The 19,022-nt window shown below is 41.9% G+C and overlaps 1 long non-coding RNA gene across 2 annotated transcripts in view; it reads right to left on the reverse strand.

Annotated features, from left to right (window-relative positions):
• Nucleotides 1-421: 421 nt before the first annotated feature.
• LOC120932217 overlaps nucleotides 422-19,022 on the reverse strand; it is a 64,808-nt gene continuing 46,207 nt past the window's right edge. For both annotated transcript variants that reach the window (XR_005747939.1, XR_005747940.1), the window contains exons 2-5: nucleotides 17,127-17,214; nucleotides 7,836-7,907; nucleotides 7,566-7,622; nucleotides 422-881 (exon numbers count right to left, since the gene is read on the reverse strand). This is a non-coding gene — a long non-coding RNA (uncharacterized LOC120932217). The remainder of the gene's footprint in view (nucleotides 882-7,565; nucleotides 7,623-7,835; nucleotides 7,908-17,126; nucleotides 17,215-19,022) is intronic.

Consider the following 19,022-nt stretch of genomic DNA (forward strand, 5'->3'; position numbering starts at 1 on the left):
ACTGGCAGCCTTAAAATGGTCAGACTGTGATTTGTTTTACCCAACAGTAGAGTAAATGTACCTTAATAACTAGTATTACATGGTGACAGAAAACAAATGCAAAGATCAATTTTATCATTTCCAAAGTAGTACCAGTGACTTGGCATCAAGTGCAGAGGAGGAAGCAACAACCGCAAGCTCCAGTGGCAAGTACTAATCCTTATTTAGGAGTACCTCTCTCTTTCATTGCACCAAGCAAATATTTCTCACACTTTCATGTGCTACATCGCATCAATATGTGTCCGGACGAAGTCACAAAAAGGATAACATTAGGTCTTGGTTCCTATATTGTTTTCAACCTCAGAGTAGTTTAAATTCACAGCTGAGCAATGTTATAAGTATATATAGCGACTATCAAAGGTCTACAAAGTGAAAAAAAAAAAATATTTTCAGGTATCTTTAATGTAGTTATACAATTAACATCTTCAATATAAAAGTACCAATGCTAAATAACAGTACATAAAAAATTACACTGTTTACAGTTAAAATGGTCCCAATTAGTTCATATGGACAGATTTTAGTTTTTAAGGTAATGACAAACATCAAGACATCTAATAATCAAACACCCAGCAGAAGCCTTTTGGTCATCATCAGAAGAATAGAAATAATATGATAGGTACATACATTTAACATATACATACATTACATGTGCCCATGTCTACAAGAGGCACACACACACACATACTGTACACTAAGTTACAGCAAGGAACAAACAGACTGAGTGATAACAGGCTGGAAAGCCTCATTGCTGATTTTCTCACACGCACTCCCTCATATCAGATCTGCGTTTGACCTTCACTTGTTCTCGTCTTTGGAGAATTTTCATCTGTAGCAGCAGAATCCTACAGGAACAGAACACACAGAACAACGATGAAGGTGTCACATCAGATGCTATAACATTACAGTTTAGGATGATACCAATTCCTTTACAATCACAGTACCATTTAGATCTATGTGTGTGTGTAATGCACAGGAATCATCTTATACTATCATCTTTAACTTATGTTATCATATTTCAAAATAATATATACGGTAAATATATATATAATCTATCTATCTATCTATCTATATATATATATATATATATATATATATATATATACACAGTCATGGCTGAAATTGTTGGCACCCCAGAATTTTTTCGAAAAAATCAAGTATTTCTCACAGAAAATTATTGCAGTAACACACGTTTTGCTATACACATGTTTATTCCCTTTGTGTGTATTGGAACAAAACAAAAAAAGGGAGGAAAAAAAGCAAATTGGGCATAAGATCACACAAAACTCCAAAAATGGTCTGGTTTGAAATTCTTGGCACTCTTAACTTAATATTTGGTTGCACACCCTTTGGAAAAAAATAACTGAAATCAGTCGCTTCCTACAGTATAACCATCAATAAGCTTCTTACACCTCTCACCGGGAATTTTGGACCACTCTTCCTTTTCAAACTGCTCCAGGTCTCTCTTATTTTCCCAACAGCAATTTTAAGATCTCTCCACAGGTGTTCAATGGGATTTAGATCTGGACTCATTGCTGGCCACTTTAGAACTCTCCAGGGCTTTGTTGCCATCAATTTCTGGGTGCTTTTTGACGTATGTTTGGGGTCATTGTCCTGTTGGAAGACCCAAGATCTCGGACACAAACCCAGCTTTCTGACACTGGGCTCTACAGTGCCACCCAAAATCCTTTGGTAATCCTCAGATTTCATGATGACTGGCACACATTCAAGGCACCCAGTGCCAGAGGCAGCAAAACAAACCCAAAACATCATTGAACCGCCACCATATTTCACTGTAGGTACTGTGTTCTTTTCTTTGTAAGCCTCATTCTGTTTTCAGTAGAATGATGTGCTTTACCATAAAGCTCTATCTTGATCTCATTTGTCCACAAGACATTTTTCCAGAAGGATTTTGGCTTACTCAAGTACATTTTGGCAAACTGTAGTCTTGCTTTTTATGTCTCTGTGTCAGCAGTGGGGTCCTCCTGGGTCTCCTGCCATATCGCGTTTCATTTCATTTAAATGTCGACGGAAAGTTGGCGCTGACACTGATGCTCCCTGAGCCTGCAGGACAGCTTTAATTTCTTTGGAACTTATCCACCATACGGACTATCCTACATTGCAACCTTTCATCAATTTTTCTCTTCCGTCCACGCCCAGAGAGATTAGCTACAGTGCCATGGGTTGCAAACTTCTTGATAATGTTGCGCACTGTGGACAAAGGCAAATCTAGATCCCTGGAGATGGACTTGAAACCTTGAGATTGTTGATATTTTTCCACAATTTTGGTTCTCAAGTCCTCAGACAGTTCTCTTCTCCTCTTTCTGTTGTCCATGCTTAGTGTGGCACACACAGACACACAATGCAAAGACTTTGGGCCCTTTCAAACCGTATGTCCGCTTTTTCATCCATCTGTGTATGGATGAAAAAGGGACATACATTGGTCCTTATGAGATTGCGGGTGTCAGCGGATAAACATCCGCTGACACCCAATCTCGCCCGGTTCCAAATTCCTCCAATTCTGCAGACGGAGGAAACCCCTATTTTTCCATCTGTCTGCGGATCGGATTGGGTGAACATGGACAGATGGTCCGTGTTCATCTGATCCCCCCACAGATGAGAGCGGAGAAAAGACAGGGCGGTCCCTGTATATTGTGCGGGGACCGCCCTGTCATCCGCCGGCTCAGCGGGGATCAACCGAGCGATCCCCGCTGAGCAAGCCGAGGTTCACAGGGCGGATCCTCACTTATCCGCCCTGTGTGAAAGGGCCCTAAGTGAACTTCTCTCCTTTTTATCTGCTTTCAGGTGTGATTTTTATATTGCTCACACCTGTTACTTGCCCGAGGTGAGTTTAAAGGAGCATCACATGCTTGAAACAATCTTATTTATCCACAATTTTGACCAGACCATTTTTGGAGTTTTGTTTGACATTATGTCCAATTTGCTTTTTTTCCTCCATTTTTTGTTTTGTTCCAATACACACAAAGGGAATAAACATGTGTATAGCAAAACATGTGTTACTGCAACAATTTTGGCCACGACTGTGTGTGTGTATATATATATATATATATATATATATATATATATATATATATATATATATATATATATATATATATATATAGTAGAGAGGCGAGCCCATACTTGCAAACAGTCCTGATTTTCCTGGCATAATCCTGATTTTTGGACCCTCGTCCCGGTCAGAGTCTGTCCGATGAAAATCCTGGGATTTTGTTTTTGTTTCGGGAAGCGGAACTTTTTTTGGCAAAGACCGCAGCGGGCTACAAAAAGATGACGGTGACGTAAGCCCGTCGCTCCTCCCTACACATTTCGATACAGATGACGTGGACCATGACAAAATGCGTAGGGAGGAGCGACGTGCTGATGTCACAGCGTTTGCGCAAGTCCTGGAAGGACGGGCTGCCATATCGAGTAGGCCGGCTTTTCTTTTTATGTGTATTTTAACATTCTTTGATGTAAATGCCACCAATTTTTTTACTAATTAAACGCCTAAGATTTTACACTATTGAAGCCTTATCTTTTCTTGGGGTTCCTACAGTATGTGATCAGGCCCTTCTTGGGCGGCGGAGGCTTGACAGCGTGATTCCCTTGGATGATCAAAGGCGCTGGCTGGGTATATAGCCACAAGCGGGAAGGACCTCCCGTAACAGGAGGTCATAATGAGCAGGTAAGCAGCCATTCTCATGAGGTGGAGGCTTTTCTCTGACATTCACATACCATTCTGGTGAAAGTTTAAAGCACTGAGGGATTCATATGATGTATGGTTTGCTTTGCTGCAACCCTGCCATCCTAGGCCAAATAAAGTTAACGAGTTTATGTACAGCACCCAATCATGAGTGAAACTTAAAAAAAACACACATTTATGCCAGCATATGATTGGGTATTCAAGGTGAACCATGCTTTACATAATTCACTAGCATTCATTTTACAAAATGAACATACATTTTGTAAAGGGAGCAGCCACTACTATAAATCAACCCCTATGCATGTTTCTTATCTATTGCACCCTCAAATGTATTGTCCAGTATGTTGTACACAGCTGAATCCTTCTCCTGCAAGTTGAGAGGAATATATCATTCATGGCCTTATGTATCAATGTGTTCTTGCAAAGAATTTTCCCACAGCTAAACGGTGACACATGTCCAGCCAAAACTATTTATCTTTAGTTTTGAACACAATTTGGGAGGTTTAAAACTTATGTTAACACTGTACTGCTATCAGTGTCCCCACTTGCGCTTGCCTGCTGCCTATCTGACAGTTGTCAGGTGTGAGGAAAAATCTCCCTGCATTCTGTCTATTTGTTGAGTGTAATACAAGACAGGAAGCAAAGAGAGATCTCCTCAAGAGGGCCAAAGATGGCAAGCAAGTTTTACATTTACAGTAACTGCTTGCCGACTGCCTAATGCCGATATACGTCGGCAGAATGGCACGGCTGCGCAAAGCAACGTACCTGTACATTGCTTTGAAATTGCCGCCCTGCCGGCAGGCCGCGGTCTTGTCACAGAGCTGCAGAACAAGGGAGATGCCTATGTAAACAAGGCATTTCCCTGTTCTGCCTAGTGACAGGATAGTGATCTACTGCTACCTGTCGTGTCACTTGTAGCCCAGCCCCCCCACAGTTACAAATCACTCCCTAGGACACACTTAACCCCTTCATCGCCAGTGTCATTTACACAGTAATCAGTGCATTTTTATAGTACTGATCGCTGTATAAACGACAATGGGCCCAAATTAGTATCAAAAGTTTTCGACGTGTCTGTCATAATGTCGCAGTCATGATAAAAATCACAGATCGCCGCCATTACTAATGAAAAAAAATAATAATAATAATAATAATAAATGCCATAAATCTATCCCCTATTTTGTAGAAACTATAACTCTTGAGCAAGTCAATCAATATACGTTTATTGTGATTTTTTTTACCAAAAATATGTAGAAGAATACATATCAGCCTAAACTGAGAAATCATTTTTTTTTATATATATTTTTTGGGGATATTTATTATAGCAAGAAGTAAAAAAATATTGCTGGAAGCTGATTGGTTTCTATGCCGAACTGCACCAGATGTTGCACGCTCTAGTTTTAGTAAATCAACCCCAGTGTGTTTCTATCATCAGTAGTGTTGCTCACGAATATTCGTATTGCGAATATTCGGCTCGAATATGGCATATTCGAGTATTCGCGATATATTTCGAATTTCGCGGTGAATATTCGCAATTCCGAATATTCGCATTTTTTCAATTTTATTTTTAAAACAGATCACATCCTATCGACGTCTAAAAGCATTGCTGGTATGATTAGAGACCCTGGGCCGAGTAGCTAAGCTGAGGCGATCCTTTTATATTGCCGAATATAAAAAAAAAAATTGCGAATTTTCGCTAATGCAAATGCGAAAATGATTGCGAATTTTCGATAACTGTGGTAGGAGAACTCTGATTGTCTCTGATGCAAAAGGGGGGGGGGCTTTGTGTATGTTTCTGTTATGAATATTTGTATGTTTGATAATATTTTTTTTTGTAAGAAGGAAAAAATTGCGCATTCCTTAAAAAAAGGGGAGAATACAGCAGCAACTCAAAAATGTTATACAACATAAATTAATACAAGACAGAAAATGGAGTCGCTCTACAAGAATAAAAAATATGTCTAGTGACAAGACATGTGGGCAAATTATAAAATAAGCAAGCGCAAATAACTTGTGAAATACACAGTGAAACAAATATATAAAGAAATATAGTCCCAATAATAGAAAAATAATCTTTCATAAAAATGTCTTTGATATGTGAAGTGAAAAAAAGTCCAAAGCATGCAGCATGAACGTGTTCAATCTTCAAGGTGTTTGATTGACAAACGGCTGTGACAGATGGATAGAGTAAAGAATCACCACCAATGCAAAACACTTTTTATTTTCTATTGTAAAATATCAAGAATATTCTGAGCCAATCAGAGTGCTCCTTCCGCATTTGCCGAATATTCGCAATTATTTTGTATTGTAAAATATCAAGAATATTCTGAGCCAATCAGAGTGCTCCTTCCGCATTTGCCGAATATTCGCAATTATTTTGTATTGTAAAATATCACGAATATTCTGAGCCAATCAGAGTGCTCCTAGCGCTGTTGTCGAAATTTCGCCATCAATATCGCATTCGCATTTTGCGAAATTTCGATAAAATATCACGAATATTCTGAGCCAATCAGAGTGCTCCTAGCGCTGTTGTCGAAATTTCGCCATCAATATCGCATTCGCATTTTGCGAAATTTCGATAAAATATCACAAATATTCTGAACCAATCAGAGTGCTCCTAGCGCTGTTGTCGAAATTTCGCCATCAATATCGCATTCGCATTTTGCGAAATTTCGATAAAATATCACGAATATTCTGAGCCAATCAGAGTGCTCCTAGCGCTGTTGTCGAAATTTCGCCATCAATATCGCATTCGCATTTTGCGAAATTTCGATAAAATATCACGCATATTCTGAGCCAATCAGAGCGCTCCTACCGCAGTTATCGAAAATTCGCAATTATTTTCGCATTCGCAATAGCGAAAATTCGCAATCATTTCATTAAAATATCACGAATATTCGAATTTAGCGAATATATCTCGAATATTCGACTATATATTTGAGATATATCGCGAAATCGAATATGGCGTATTCTGCTCAACACTAATCATCAGACAACCCTTACCTGCATAGGAAGTTTTTTGATAAACTAACCCTTTAAAAAGGATCTTTTGATGGTATAACAAATGTGCATCGATTGCATTTGACTAGCTATAAATGAAAATATAAATTCACTTAGGTTTACTGAAGGTAACAACTTTAGTAGATCACCCTACATCAGGGGTGCCCAACCTTTTGAAGAGCGAGGGCCATTTAAGCAACTTGGTAACCAGTCGAGGGCCACAATGAGCGTAGGCCCTCCGATCCACCCAGATGAAAGGGGAAAAATTCCCTTCTGTTTTTCAGATTGGAGGTAGGCAGGCATAGACAGTCACTCTATAGAGGTGAATTGAGGATCCCATTTGGTTGGGCTGACCGTGTGAAAAGGGCCTAAAATTGCTTTCACATTGATGTGCTGCAGTTTACCCACACCGCAGGTGCAGCGTAGTGCACCTGTGTCTATCCTGTGGGTTAGCTGAACTTTGCCATAGACTCCACCTGTGGCAAAAGCCGACGCTGTAGAGGAAGCAAGGCTTTATGGGGCTCTGCTCCGCAGCCGCTTTCTTCCTCTACCACCGTCCACCAGCTTTATTCACAACACTGATGCTGTGGTATGGCGGGTCGCAACCTGCGATCTGGGCTTGACAACCCACCATTTCGGAGCAGGAGGTCCCGGGCCACATCAAAGGGCTCCACGGGCCACTGGTTGGCCACCCCTACCCTACATCAATACTTTATCATTACAGTAAAAAAAAAAGGGAAAATTTCTCTCCTTGGTAGAATGCACCATTAGCTTCTTTTCAAGTATGTGCTATTTTAGATAGTAATGTAGCAATATATCATTTTACCTGCACATTGCTTTCCTCTCTGGTACTCGGCAGAGATTTCTGAGGTGTATGGAAAGCCTATAAAGAAAAGAAAATAAAACGTGTTTGCATACAATTTTAGTAAAGCAAAGAGCAATGTATAAAGTACAGTAACCTATCACAAACCAAATATGTTTGATTTGTCAAACTACAGTAGATAAAAATCTGGCAAGGTGGTATGGTTACTGAACTGTGCACATGGCTACTAATTTCTGCACTTCTTTGATAAATGGCTTATGATGATATCATCACCTTTTTTGCCTGCTGTATCTCTTCTGTGGATTTTGAACGTCCTTTGACGCCCTGCTTATGCGGAGATGAAGCCTGGGGAGAGAATTATACACAATTAGGACTCCATCAAGGAACATGCCGATAGCGGTACATTTGTAAAATTCACTGCTAATAGTGTTCATGATTTCTTACACATAGGTCCCGTATGATGCAAATACTAAGTATTCTAGTGCGCTTGCTGAATACACTTCACAGCCTGGGTGATGTTTATGCCAAATGATCTAAGGTCCCTTCCAGCAGTCAGTCAGCATTCACCCAGAAAGGAAAACCTGCCAAGTCTCCCTGGATGTCTGTATTTCATGTCTTTGGACTTGGAGTCCTCGATGTTTCCAGTAACGTCCTACATAATAATGGAGTCTTGCTGTTACAACGTTCTTTCCCATTAAAATGACATTTTCTATCTAGCTTTCCCAATTTCAAACTGGCAGATACATTACTCTTTTTAATCTATTCTGAGACATTACTGATAAATTAATCTGTGTTTGTTTACAAATAGAGTAAATTCCCAGCGCAAGAGTTTATTATAATGACAAAAATAAATGATTTAAATATTATTAGTTGGCTGGGTAAAAGAGTGGTTAAAGCATTGGTGTAAGTACTTCAAGCTGCCAATGATGCTGAGCAGGGCCAGGACAAGGGGTGGGCAGGAGGGGAAGGAGGGGCGGCTGCCCTGGGCGCAGTTGTATACTACAGGAATGGGGACGCTGCCATTGTGACTATATGTCTGACAGGAGTAGTGACAGCGGCATCACTAGTCCTGTCAGCCAAGTGCTGGGAGCAGCGAGGAGAGCAGTAGAGAGCCAGGAGGCTGTGCTATTTATCTCCTCTCTTCCACAGGGGTCTCACATCACGCACAGCCTCAGTTCTTGCGATGACTCCACTCCACTCAATAAAAATCCTCCCATTGAGCCGATAACTGCTGGAGGTAGGATCCTCTAAGCTTGCATATAATAGGGGGGGGGGGCGCAGTTTGGTATCTTTGTCTTGGGTGCAGGATGACCTTGTCCTGGCACTGACGCTGAGCATGGACTTCCACACCCAAGCAATAAATATGGTGGGCTAAATGTTTTATTGTGCTTATGGATGCTTAACTTTTTATTACTGTTTATTTGCTTTTTTTACTGTTTGTTCTGTGCATCCCTGAACGGGTAAACATGGCCCTCCATGGGCGTACACTTTAGTATTCCACATGTGAACGATTCTTTAGTACTAATTTAGCAGGAATTTTAGAAGTTACAATGGGCCAGATTCACAGACATTTGCCCTGGCGCAGCGTATCAGAGATACGCTACGCCGCCGTATCTTACCTGGCGGAATTTTGAATCCAGGAAGATTTCGCGCCATAAGTTACGGCGGCGTAATGTATTTCTCGGCGCGTATTTCAAATTGGGCGGGTAGGGGGCGTGATTCATTTAAATGAAGCGCGTCCCAGCGCCGATTGAAATGCGCATGCTCCATTTCGAAATTTCCCGTCGTGCTTTGCGCGAAATGACATCGCACCAACGTCATTTTTTGAATGTAGACGTGAGTTACGTCCTTTCCTATTCACGGACGACTTACGCAAAAAAAAAAAAAAAAATTCTAAATTCGACGTGGGAACAACGGCCATACTTTAACATGGCAAGTCTAACTATACGCCACGAAATAGCAGCTGTAACTATACGCCGGGAAAAGCCGACTAGCGACGACGTAAGAGAATGCGACGGCCACGCATACCTTCGTGGATCGCCGGAAAAAGCTAATTAGCATACCCAACGCGGAAAACGACGCGAACTCCACCCAGCGGGCGCCGAAGTATTGCACCTACAATCCGAAGGCGTACGAAGCCGTACGCCTGTCGGATCGAAGCCAAAAGCCGTTGTATCTTGGTTTGAGGATTCAAATTAAAGATACGACGCGGCAAATTTGAAAGTACGCCGGTGTATCAGTAGATACGCCGGCGTACTTCTTCTGTGAATCTGGCCCATTGTGTTTATGTGCAATATGAATGACTTTAGTGTATTTTTAGTGAAAATAGCGATATGATGAACATTTGCGCAATAATTGCAGGGGCCCAAAAAATCTGTAGCACTTTTTTTTTATTCTACAGGTCATGTGCTTTTGAAAAATTTCTAGTTTGAGGGGTCTTTTCAAACTCTGAAATCTGTAAGTGAAAAATTAAAACCTCCTTATTTTCAGAGACATTTTTGGGTACAATCGATTTTCACCATTTTGCAAAAAGGCGCAATTTTAAATTTACAAATATTTGTTAGTTATTAAATCCATACAGGTTAAGCTTCTATATTTAGTAGGGATTTAGCAGGAATTTTGTAAACTTAGCTGTGTTTTTATCTGCTAATAATGGTTTTAGTGTATTTTTTGCCAATATATTGGTTCGATAAACATTTGCGCAAATACCATGGGGTCTATCTAAAAAATCAGTAGCACCTTCTTTTTATTCTGGAGGTCATATGCTTTCAGAAAATATATGTTTTTGGGGGGTCTTTCACAAATTCTGAAAGCTGTAAGGGAAAAATTAAAACCTTCCTTAATTTCAGAGCGATTTGGACATTTACACTTTTGCGTCTGTTCAATTTTCACCATTTCGCAAAAAGGCGCAATATAAAAGTTAGACATATTTGTTATTTATTAACTCAATACAGGTTAGGCTTTTATATTTAGTAGGGATTTAGTGGGAATTTTGTAAAATTTGCTGTATTTACTAATAATGTATTTTTTGCAAATATATTGGTTTGATAAACATTTGCGCAAATACCGCTGGGTCTAAAAAAAATCAGTAGCACCTTCTTTTTATTCTACTGATCACGTGCTTTCAGAAAATATATGTTTGGGGGGTCTTTCACAAATTCTAAAAATCTATAAAATCTATAAATGAAAAATAAAAAAGCAAAGGAAAAATTGCAAAAATGGTCTGGCCACCTGAGTGTACAAAATGGAGCACAGGGCCTGGCAGAGAACGGGTTAAACAAATCATGTAAGAAATTCTTAAGTTTCCTTGAGGAGGCTGAAAACATGACTTTCTTCCTTGTAAGGTCATGTTTGTGTCACTGCTGTTCTATGAAACCATACAATAGTTTCAAGATAATAGAGTTTGTACAAATATGGTCAAAAGTTGATGTACAGGGCTTGTCGATTTATGTTGTGTTCTTGTCAGTGTAATTCAAATTTCGTATTATTTCAGGATATTTTTTAAAGAAATTATGGTACATGTTATAGATTTCCATGTTGCTAACTTTGGCTCTTTATACATGATATAAATGTAAATGAGGAAGCCTGACATACATTAATCAGCAACCGAAATTAAAATAGAAATACCAAAAAAATCATCATTAAAATGTCAGCCAGGACAGGAAGACAGAGTACAGATGTATGGCTTTATGACTAGGAAATTCCTTGGCATGTAAGTAGCAGTTTAAGTAAATAATGAATGTCATTATATGAACATGCAAAGATACAAGGACATTTAAATAAATCAGGTAAAAGCATCTTGATTTAACTCGATAAGTTGGCTGCTACTCAAAAAAAGAGAAAAAAAAAAAAAGAAATGAAAAAAAAAAAAAATGATTAAAATGCTCATGCTTTGCTTATGTGGCGTTGGAAAATTCTGTTTATTATCTTCTTTTTTTTTCTGTGAACAATGCCGTGTTATTGTTGGACTGTCCCCAACTGTGAAGTGTCCCTGATTTAGTCCCTGCTTTTAATATGGCACCTCCAGCCCAGGAAAGTGAGGAGCCCAGGAGGAGTTTTTGCCTTGCTTGCTTGTGTGTCAGTAATTAAACAGGTCCGGGACGAGAATTAAGAAACAAAATGCATTGGTTTTTATCGCTCTCACTCTCTTATATTGGTCACTGGAAGTTCAACATGGCACCTCATGGCAAAGAACTCTCTGAGGATCTGTTAAAGAGAATTGTTGCTCTACATAAAGATGGCCTAGGCTATAAGAAGATTGCCAAGACCCTGAAACTGAGCTACAGCATGGTGGCCAAGACAATAGCGGTTTAACAGGTCTCGCCATTGTCGACCAAAGAAGTTGAGTGCACGTGCTCAGAGTCATATCCAGAGGTTGTCTTTGGGATATAGACGTTTGAGTGCTGCCAGCATTGCTGCAGAGATTGGAGGGGTGGGGGTTAGCCTGTCAGCGCTCAGCCGCACACTGCATCAAAGTGGTCAGCATGGCTGTTGTCCCTCTCATAAAGATGATGCACAAGAAAGCCCGCAAACAGTTTGCTGAAGACAAGCAGACTAAGGACATGGAGTACTGGAACCATGTCCTGTGGTCTGATGAAACCAAAATAAACGTTTTTGGTTCAGATGGTGTCAAGCGTGTGTGGTGGAAACCAGGTGAGGAGTACAAAGGCAAGTGTGTCTTGCCTACAGTCAAGCATTGTGAAGAGAGTGTCATGGTCTGGGGCTGCATGACTGCTTCCGGCACTGGGGAGCTGCAGTTAATTGAGGGAACCATGAATGCCAACATGTACTTAGATATACTGAAGCAAAACATAATCCCCTCCCTTCTGAGGCTGGGCCGCAGGCAGGGGTGGATCCAGGGGGGAGAAATTAGTGGTAGTTGCAGAACTTGCAACACCTAAAAGTCTGAGCGGGCGGCAGTTGCGGAACTTGTGGCGCCTGAGAATCTGAACGGGCGGTAGTTGCAGAACTTGCAGCGCCTGAGAGTCTGAGCGGGCGGCTCTGCGGCGAGTGAGAGTCAGAGAGTGGGCGGTCAGCTGGTCGGCTCTGTGGGTGAGCGGGCGGGTTGCCAATCAAAAAGCCGGTGGCCGGGGGAGCAGAGAGATGACATCATCTCTCACCGCCCCGCACCCGCCCTTCATATCTGCAGTAACTTCCGCCCTCTCTGCTGCCTGACTCTGAGAAGCAAAACACCACCTTAGCAAGTGACAATCCACAAGGTGCGGCAGGTGAGGTGGCAAGTGACAATCTGCATCTGGTGGCAGGCAAGTGACATTCCGCAACATGTGGCAAGTGACAATCCGCAACTTGTGGCAGCTGACGTGGCAAGTAACAATCTTCAATGCGTGGCAGGTGACAATCCGCAACGTGTGGCATGTGATGTGGCAAGTGACAATCTTCAACGTGTGGCAGGTGACAATCCGAAATGTGTGACAGGCGACGTGGCAAGTGACAATCCACAACATGTGGCAGGTGACGTGGCAAGTGACAATCTGCATCTGGTAGCAGGCAAGTGACATTCCGCAACATGTGGCAAGTGACAATCTTCAACATGTGGCAAGTGACATGGCAAGTAACAATCCGCAACGTGTGACAAGTGACAATCCGCAACATGTGGCAGGTGATGTGGCAAGTGACAATCCGCAACGTGTGGCAAGTGACAATCCGTAACGTGTGACAAGTGACAATCCGCAACATGTGACAAGTGACAATCCGCAACATGTGACAAGTGACAATCCGCAACATGTGGCAGGTGATGTGGCAAGTGACAATCCGCAATGTGTGGCAAGTGACAATCCGCAACGTGTGACAAGTGACAATCCGCAACATGTGGCAGGTGATGTGGCAAGTGACAATCCGCAACGTGTGGCAAGTGACAATCCGTAACGTGTGGCAGGCGACGTGGCAAGTGACAATCCGCAACGTGTGGCAGATGACGTGGCAAGTGACAAGCTGCATCTGGTGGCAGGTGACACACTCGGGCATCCACTGATTCTGCATTATTGTGAGTTGAACCATTTCATTATATATTACAATGTAATAATATAAATAATGTGCTTCAACAACCATGGTGCCGTGATGATTGAAGCGCTAATACCAGTCATTTCCCTAATAAATTAAAAAAATATATTTTCTGACAGTGCCCCTCCCGAGACTAGACTCAGGATCCACCCCTGGCCGCAGGGCAGTATTCCAACATGATAATGACCCAAAACACACCTTCAAGACGACCACTGCCTTGCTAAAGAAGCTGAGGGTAAAGTTGATGGCCTGACCAAGCATGTCTCAGCATCTGTGGGGCATTCTCAAACGGAAGGTGGAGGAGGTCAAGGTCTCTAACATCCACCAGCTCCATGATGTCATGATGGAGGAGTGGAAGAGGACTCCAGTGGCAACCTGTAAAGCTCTGGTGAACTCCATGCCCAAGAGGGTTGAGGCAGTGCTGGAAAATAATGGTGGCCGCACAAAATATTGACACTTTGGGCACAATTTTAACATTTTCATTTAGGGGTGTACTCACTTTTGTTGCCAGTGGATATTAATGGCTGTGTGTTGAGTAATTTTAAGGAAGCAGCAAATTTACACTGTTATACTAGCTGTACACTCAATGCTTTACATTGTAGCAAAGTGTAATTTCTTCAGTGTTGTCACATGAAAAGCTATAATAAAATATCTACAAAAATGTGAGGCCAGTATGCTGACACCTGAACTTTTCATTACATACTACTGACTTCTGAACCCTGCCTTCATCCTTACTGACCTCTGCCCTCATTACCTCTCATCTCCTGCCTTCTGTGTTACTACTGATGTCTGCACGCCGCCCTACTTTCTTATCTACGCCCTCTGCACTATATAATGTACTACTGACCTCTGCATTCTGCATTAAAGTGGTTCTAAAGGCAGAAGGTGTTTTACCTTACTGTATTATATGCAGTAAGGTAAAAAATAACTTCCGCATGCAGCACCCCCCACAGCCCCCCTAAATACACACCTGTGCCTGGTCTCGATCCAGCAATGTGCACAAGAGCCAAGACTCTCTCAGGTCTCTCGCTCATCATTGGCTCAAATGCAACAGCGGAAGCGGTTGGCTCCCGCTGCTGTCAATGACACAGACTATGCTCAGGAAGGACAGATTAGGGAAAGAGGAAAGAAAATCAGAAGGGGTGACAGGATAAACTCTGCTGCCAGGCAGAAAAAGGAGGGTTAGGCTTACAAGGATAACATCTTATAATATTGTCCTGATATTCTCTAGTTTCTCCCTCACAGAAGCAGCCTGTGAACTTCAGCAATGTAAAGCTTCTGTCAGCCTTCCTCCCTGGCTGAACCAAGACATACAATCAAGGCTGAAAATGCACACATTTTAATTACAGAAAGTGACATATCGTTTTTGAGACCAAGGAGAGGGGGAGAGTTTGAGAAGAAGAAAGTGACTGCTCTGGGCATCAACAAAATGTCGACCTCCAGCAAGAAGAGGCAGGTGCAATGCTGTAGGCAATTTACAGCACACACTCATTTTAGTGGTATAATTAGTATGGTGGAATGTATGTTCTTTTGTTAAGGAACACTAAATTCTTATCAAACTGTTATGGGTCAAGTTCCTCTTTGAGTCAAAACTTTTTAGAGAAAATAAGGCTTAATTTAAATACTGCGATTAGCACACACTGCAAATACCATCTGCAAGAATCTGCAAATTCTCGTGGCTGGAACGACAGGTTTATGTGAAGAGCTGTGGACACTGAGTCCATACAATTCCATAATAGACTGATGTTGGGATGAATAAAATCTCTGTCAAGTTTTTATTGCTGTTTATGCCCCAGCTGTTTAGGTGCACACTTTCTATGTATCCTAATGACTACTGTGACCAGGACAAAAAGTGACTTGAAATCCAAAACTTTACAGTTGTCACCAGATCAGGGTGTAGACGTCAACATCAACGTCAACATTTTCCACATACAGCAGCAGAGTGTTTCCAACATTAATAAACAAGCGGCAACACTGACAGCAGTATGGGGGACTTGCATGGATGTACAGGGGCTGCCAACACCTGGCTGGAAGGCAGGAAGGCAGATCCAGGAAGCACAAGTAGTGGAGAGGTTTCCCAAGGAGCTCTGGTGACGGTCCCTATGCTGTCCCTCCTCCTCTGGAACCTTTCCTTACGCTAGGCACTTTCCCCCTAACAGACGGGCTCCACCCAAAAAGGGAAGCTCCGCTTGTTTGCCTCCTCGCCTCCGCTGCCACATTTGGCACCTTTCGGGAGGAGGGGGAAGCAGGTACCTGGTTTTGACAGGTACCTGATCCCACTCCCAGCTGACTTTGCCACGGTGAGCTCAGCTGGAAGTTTAGCCCCCCTCCACCTTCCCCCACCGCAAGGCCATTCACAAAGCGCAGGACGCTTCGCTGTGAAACTGCAAGGATTTACTGCTGGTTTCCCTTAGCCGAGATGGCAGCAGCAGCACCCGAGAGCAAAGACACTGCTGGATTTGTGGAAAGGTAAGTGTCCTAATATTAAAAGTAAGCAGCTACAGTATTTGTAGCTGCTGACTTTTATTTTTTTCTAAAAGAGTCTGGAGCTCCTCTTTAACCGAGCCACATGCAGAATGTGAGCCAACTGCCATGAGCTAGGGCTTTTTGTAAGCTCTACCCTCATTAAAGATGACTGAAGAGGTTACATGGGTGGCAGTATCCAATCTGACAGCAGTCCACCCGATGACACATGCGGAGGCCTGAGAGGAATCAGTATTCCTCCTTTCCTCCACTCTCCCTGCAAAGTGGATGAACAGTGCCCCCTGTGTAGGGAGGTCAACCTGCACCTGCTCACAAGGGGGCTATGGGAAATCTTCCAATGTGTCTTAAAGGTGAAATCACCTTTGAGGAGATTAGCCATCACTTCATGATGTATTAGCAGGTGGAGGGAAATCTACCCAAAGACACACACAGAAAAGAAAAAAGGTTTAGACTAAACTCAGTATATACTTAAAGAATAAGATATAATTGAAGCACCCCTTGTTCCAAACCTTGTCATTGTCATGTTTGCTGGAGAGTTTCATCTGAATTTGAATGTAGAGCCAAATAAAATAGAGGCATGTTATATGAAAAATAAATTGATATTCTAAATGCCACACAAATGAATTGCGTGAAAGTAAAATTGTCCATTAAATAAGGTTTGCAATGGTAATACAGTAGCATATGTGGGAGACAAAACCACTGCATAATGTATGTCACCTGAGTGCCATGTTTAGTTAATACAAGATGGGGTCAGAAGCGCTCTTTATATGAATGCACCCTTCCCCCTCACCTACTCTTTTTATAGAGCTGACAGATGTACATAAAACACACAGAATCTACAGTCATTAAATATTTAAAGCAAATTACCATTAGAATCAGCTGGAATTGAGTTCCTTCATTAAAAACGTATTAGTCTTACAATTATGTAAAAGCCAGTGATCCTACTAACGGATTATAATTTCTAAATAAAGTCATTCTAACATTCTGCCAATGTATAATAAATGTGAAGAGGACGGTTAGTTCCTGTGTGTCAGAAATAATAGCGGAGGCTTGTCTCACCTTTGGGTCCATTTCCAAGCTGGCAGTCTCACAACGGAGCCAATTATGTGACCGCGGTGACTTTAGATGTCCAGACAAGGACCTTTTGCTTTTCATAAAAAGAAAGAAGGCAAAGCTTATTTCAATTACACTGTTCAGAAAAGCAAATTAGATGTAATCTATTGCTAATTAAACATTTGTCAATTATAGTCTAGGTCGTTTTCACAACATCTTCTAAATAGTGAAAAGTTTTAGAGAACTCCGTGCATTTGCAAACACATACATTTACTAAAATGCCTAGTTAAGCATTGTCATTAGTAGCAGTTGATAGATGGAACAAATGGTTTATGTTGGTGTATAACAGTGGTCTTCAAACTGCGGTACGAGGGCCGGATATGGCCCTTTGCTTGCCTTTATCCGGCCCTTGGGACACTATTCTTCCCACTGAGACGAGACACTATTATGCCAACTGACATCAACAATGGGGCACAGTTTCTCCTACTGACTTCAACAATGAGAAATTATTCCTCCTAATAATACCAATGATGGGGCACTATTCCTTTTCCTAATGCCAAATGTGGCAATGTTAAATCACTGATTCCAGGAATATCTCCACTCCGTCTGGCCACAATCCACCCCCCCTAAAGTCTTCTGACAAAAATATGGCCCTTTGTTTAGAAAGTTTGGAGACCCCTATGTAGTCACATACAGCATTGTGTCATTATTCAAGATTAGTAGATTTTTTTGCCTTGTAAGGCCCCATACACACGATAGAATTTATCCGCGAATACGGTCCAGCGGACCGTTTCCGCGGATAAATCCTCTCGTGGATTTCGGCGGATTTTCATGCGATGGTGTGTACACACCATCGCATTGAAATCCGCGCCAAAATCCTCTGGCGATGACGTGTCGCGCCGTCGCCGCGATTATGACGCGGCTACGTGCGCGACGCTGTCATATAAGGAATTCCACGCATGCGTCAAATCATTACGACGCATGCGGGGAAACCCTTCGGACGGATGGATTCGGTGAGTCTGTACAGACCAGCGGATCCATCCGTTGGGATGGATTCCAGCAGATGGATTTGTTGTGCATGTCAGCGAATATCCGATCTGCTGGAATCCATCCCAGGGGAGATATATCCGCGGATAAAGATCCGCTGGCGTGTACACACCATAGGATCTATCCGCTGAAACCCATTTGCTGGGATTTATCTGCGGATGGATTCTATGGTGTGTATGGGGCCTAAGAGTGCAAATAGCATGCTTATAGAAGAAGAGAGCAGAGTGACAAAGAGACGAGTTGGTCAATCTTCTGCATATTCCTTTTAAACAGGAGGGGTATGGGGGTGACACTCTGCTGCCAGACAAGTCTATTATATGTGGAAGAGCTGTGTAAATCTCAGGAGTTAATGGACAGATATACAAATACTTTGGCAGGTAAAATAGCTTCCCGATATGTATTTTATCTGGGTATTTAGTGTCTTGTCTGATGTTCAGCTTTAACTGCTTCAGCCCCGGGAAAAGATTTTACCCCCTTCCTGACCAGAGCACTTTTTACAATTTGGTAGTGCGTTGCTTTAACTGACAATTGCGCGGTCATGCAATGCTGCATCCTTTTTTCCCACAAATAGAGATTTCTTTTGGTGGTATTTGATCACCTCTGCGCTTTTTATTTTTTGCGCTATAAACAAAAAAAGTATGACAATTTTGAAAAAACAAACAAGACATTGCGGCGGACAGATCAGACACTTTTGACACATTTTTGAGATCATTGACATTTATACATTTTCGAGTGTTGTAAAAATGCACTGATTACTTTGTAAATGTCACTGGTAGGGAAGGGGTTAAAACTAGGGGGCAATCAAGGGGTTAACTGTGTTCCCTGGTTAGTGTTTCTAACTGTATGGGGAAAGGA

Source organism: Rana temporaria, chromosome 3, assembly GCF_905171775.1.
Source record: "Rana temporaria chromosome 3, aRanTem1.1, whole genome shotgun sequence".
Taxonomy (NCBI): domain Eukaryota; kingdom Metazoa; phylum Chordata; class Amphibia; order Anura; family Ranidae; genus Rana; species Rana temporaria.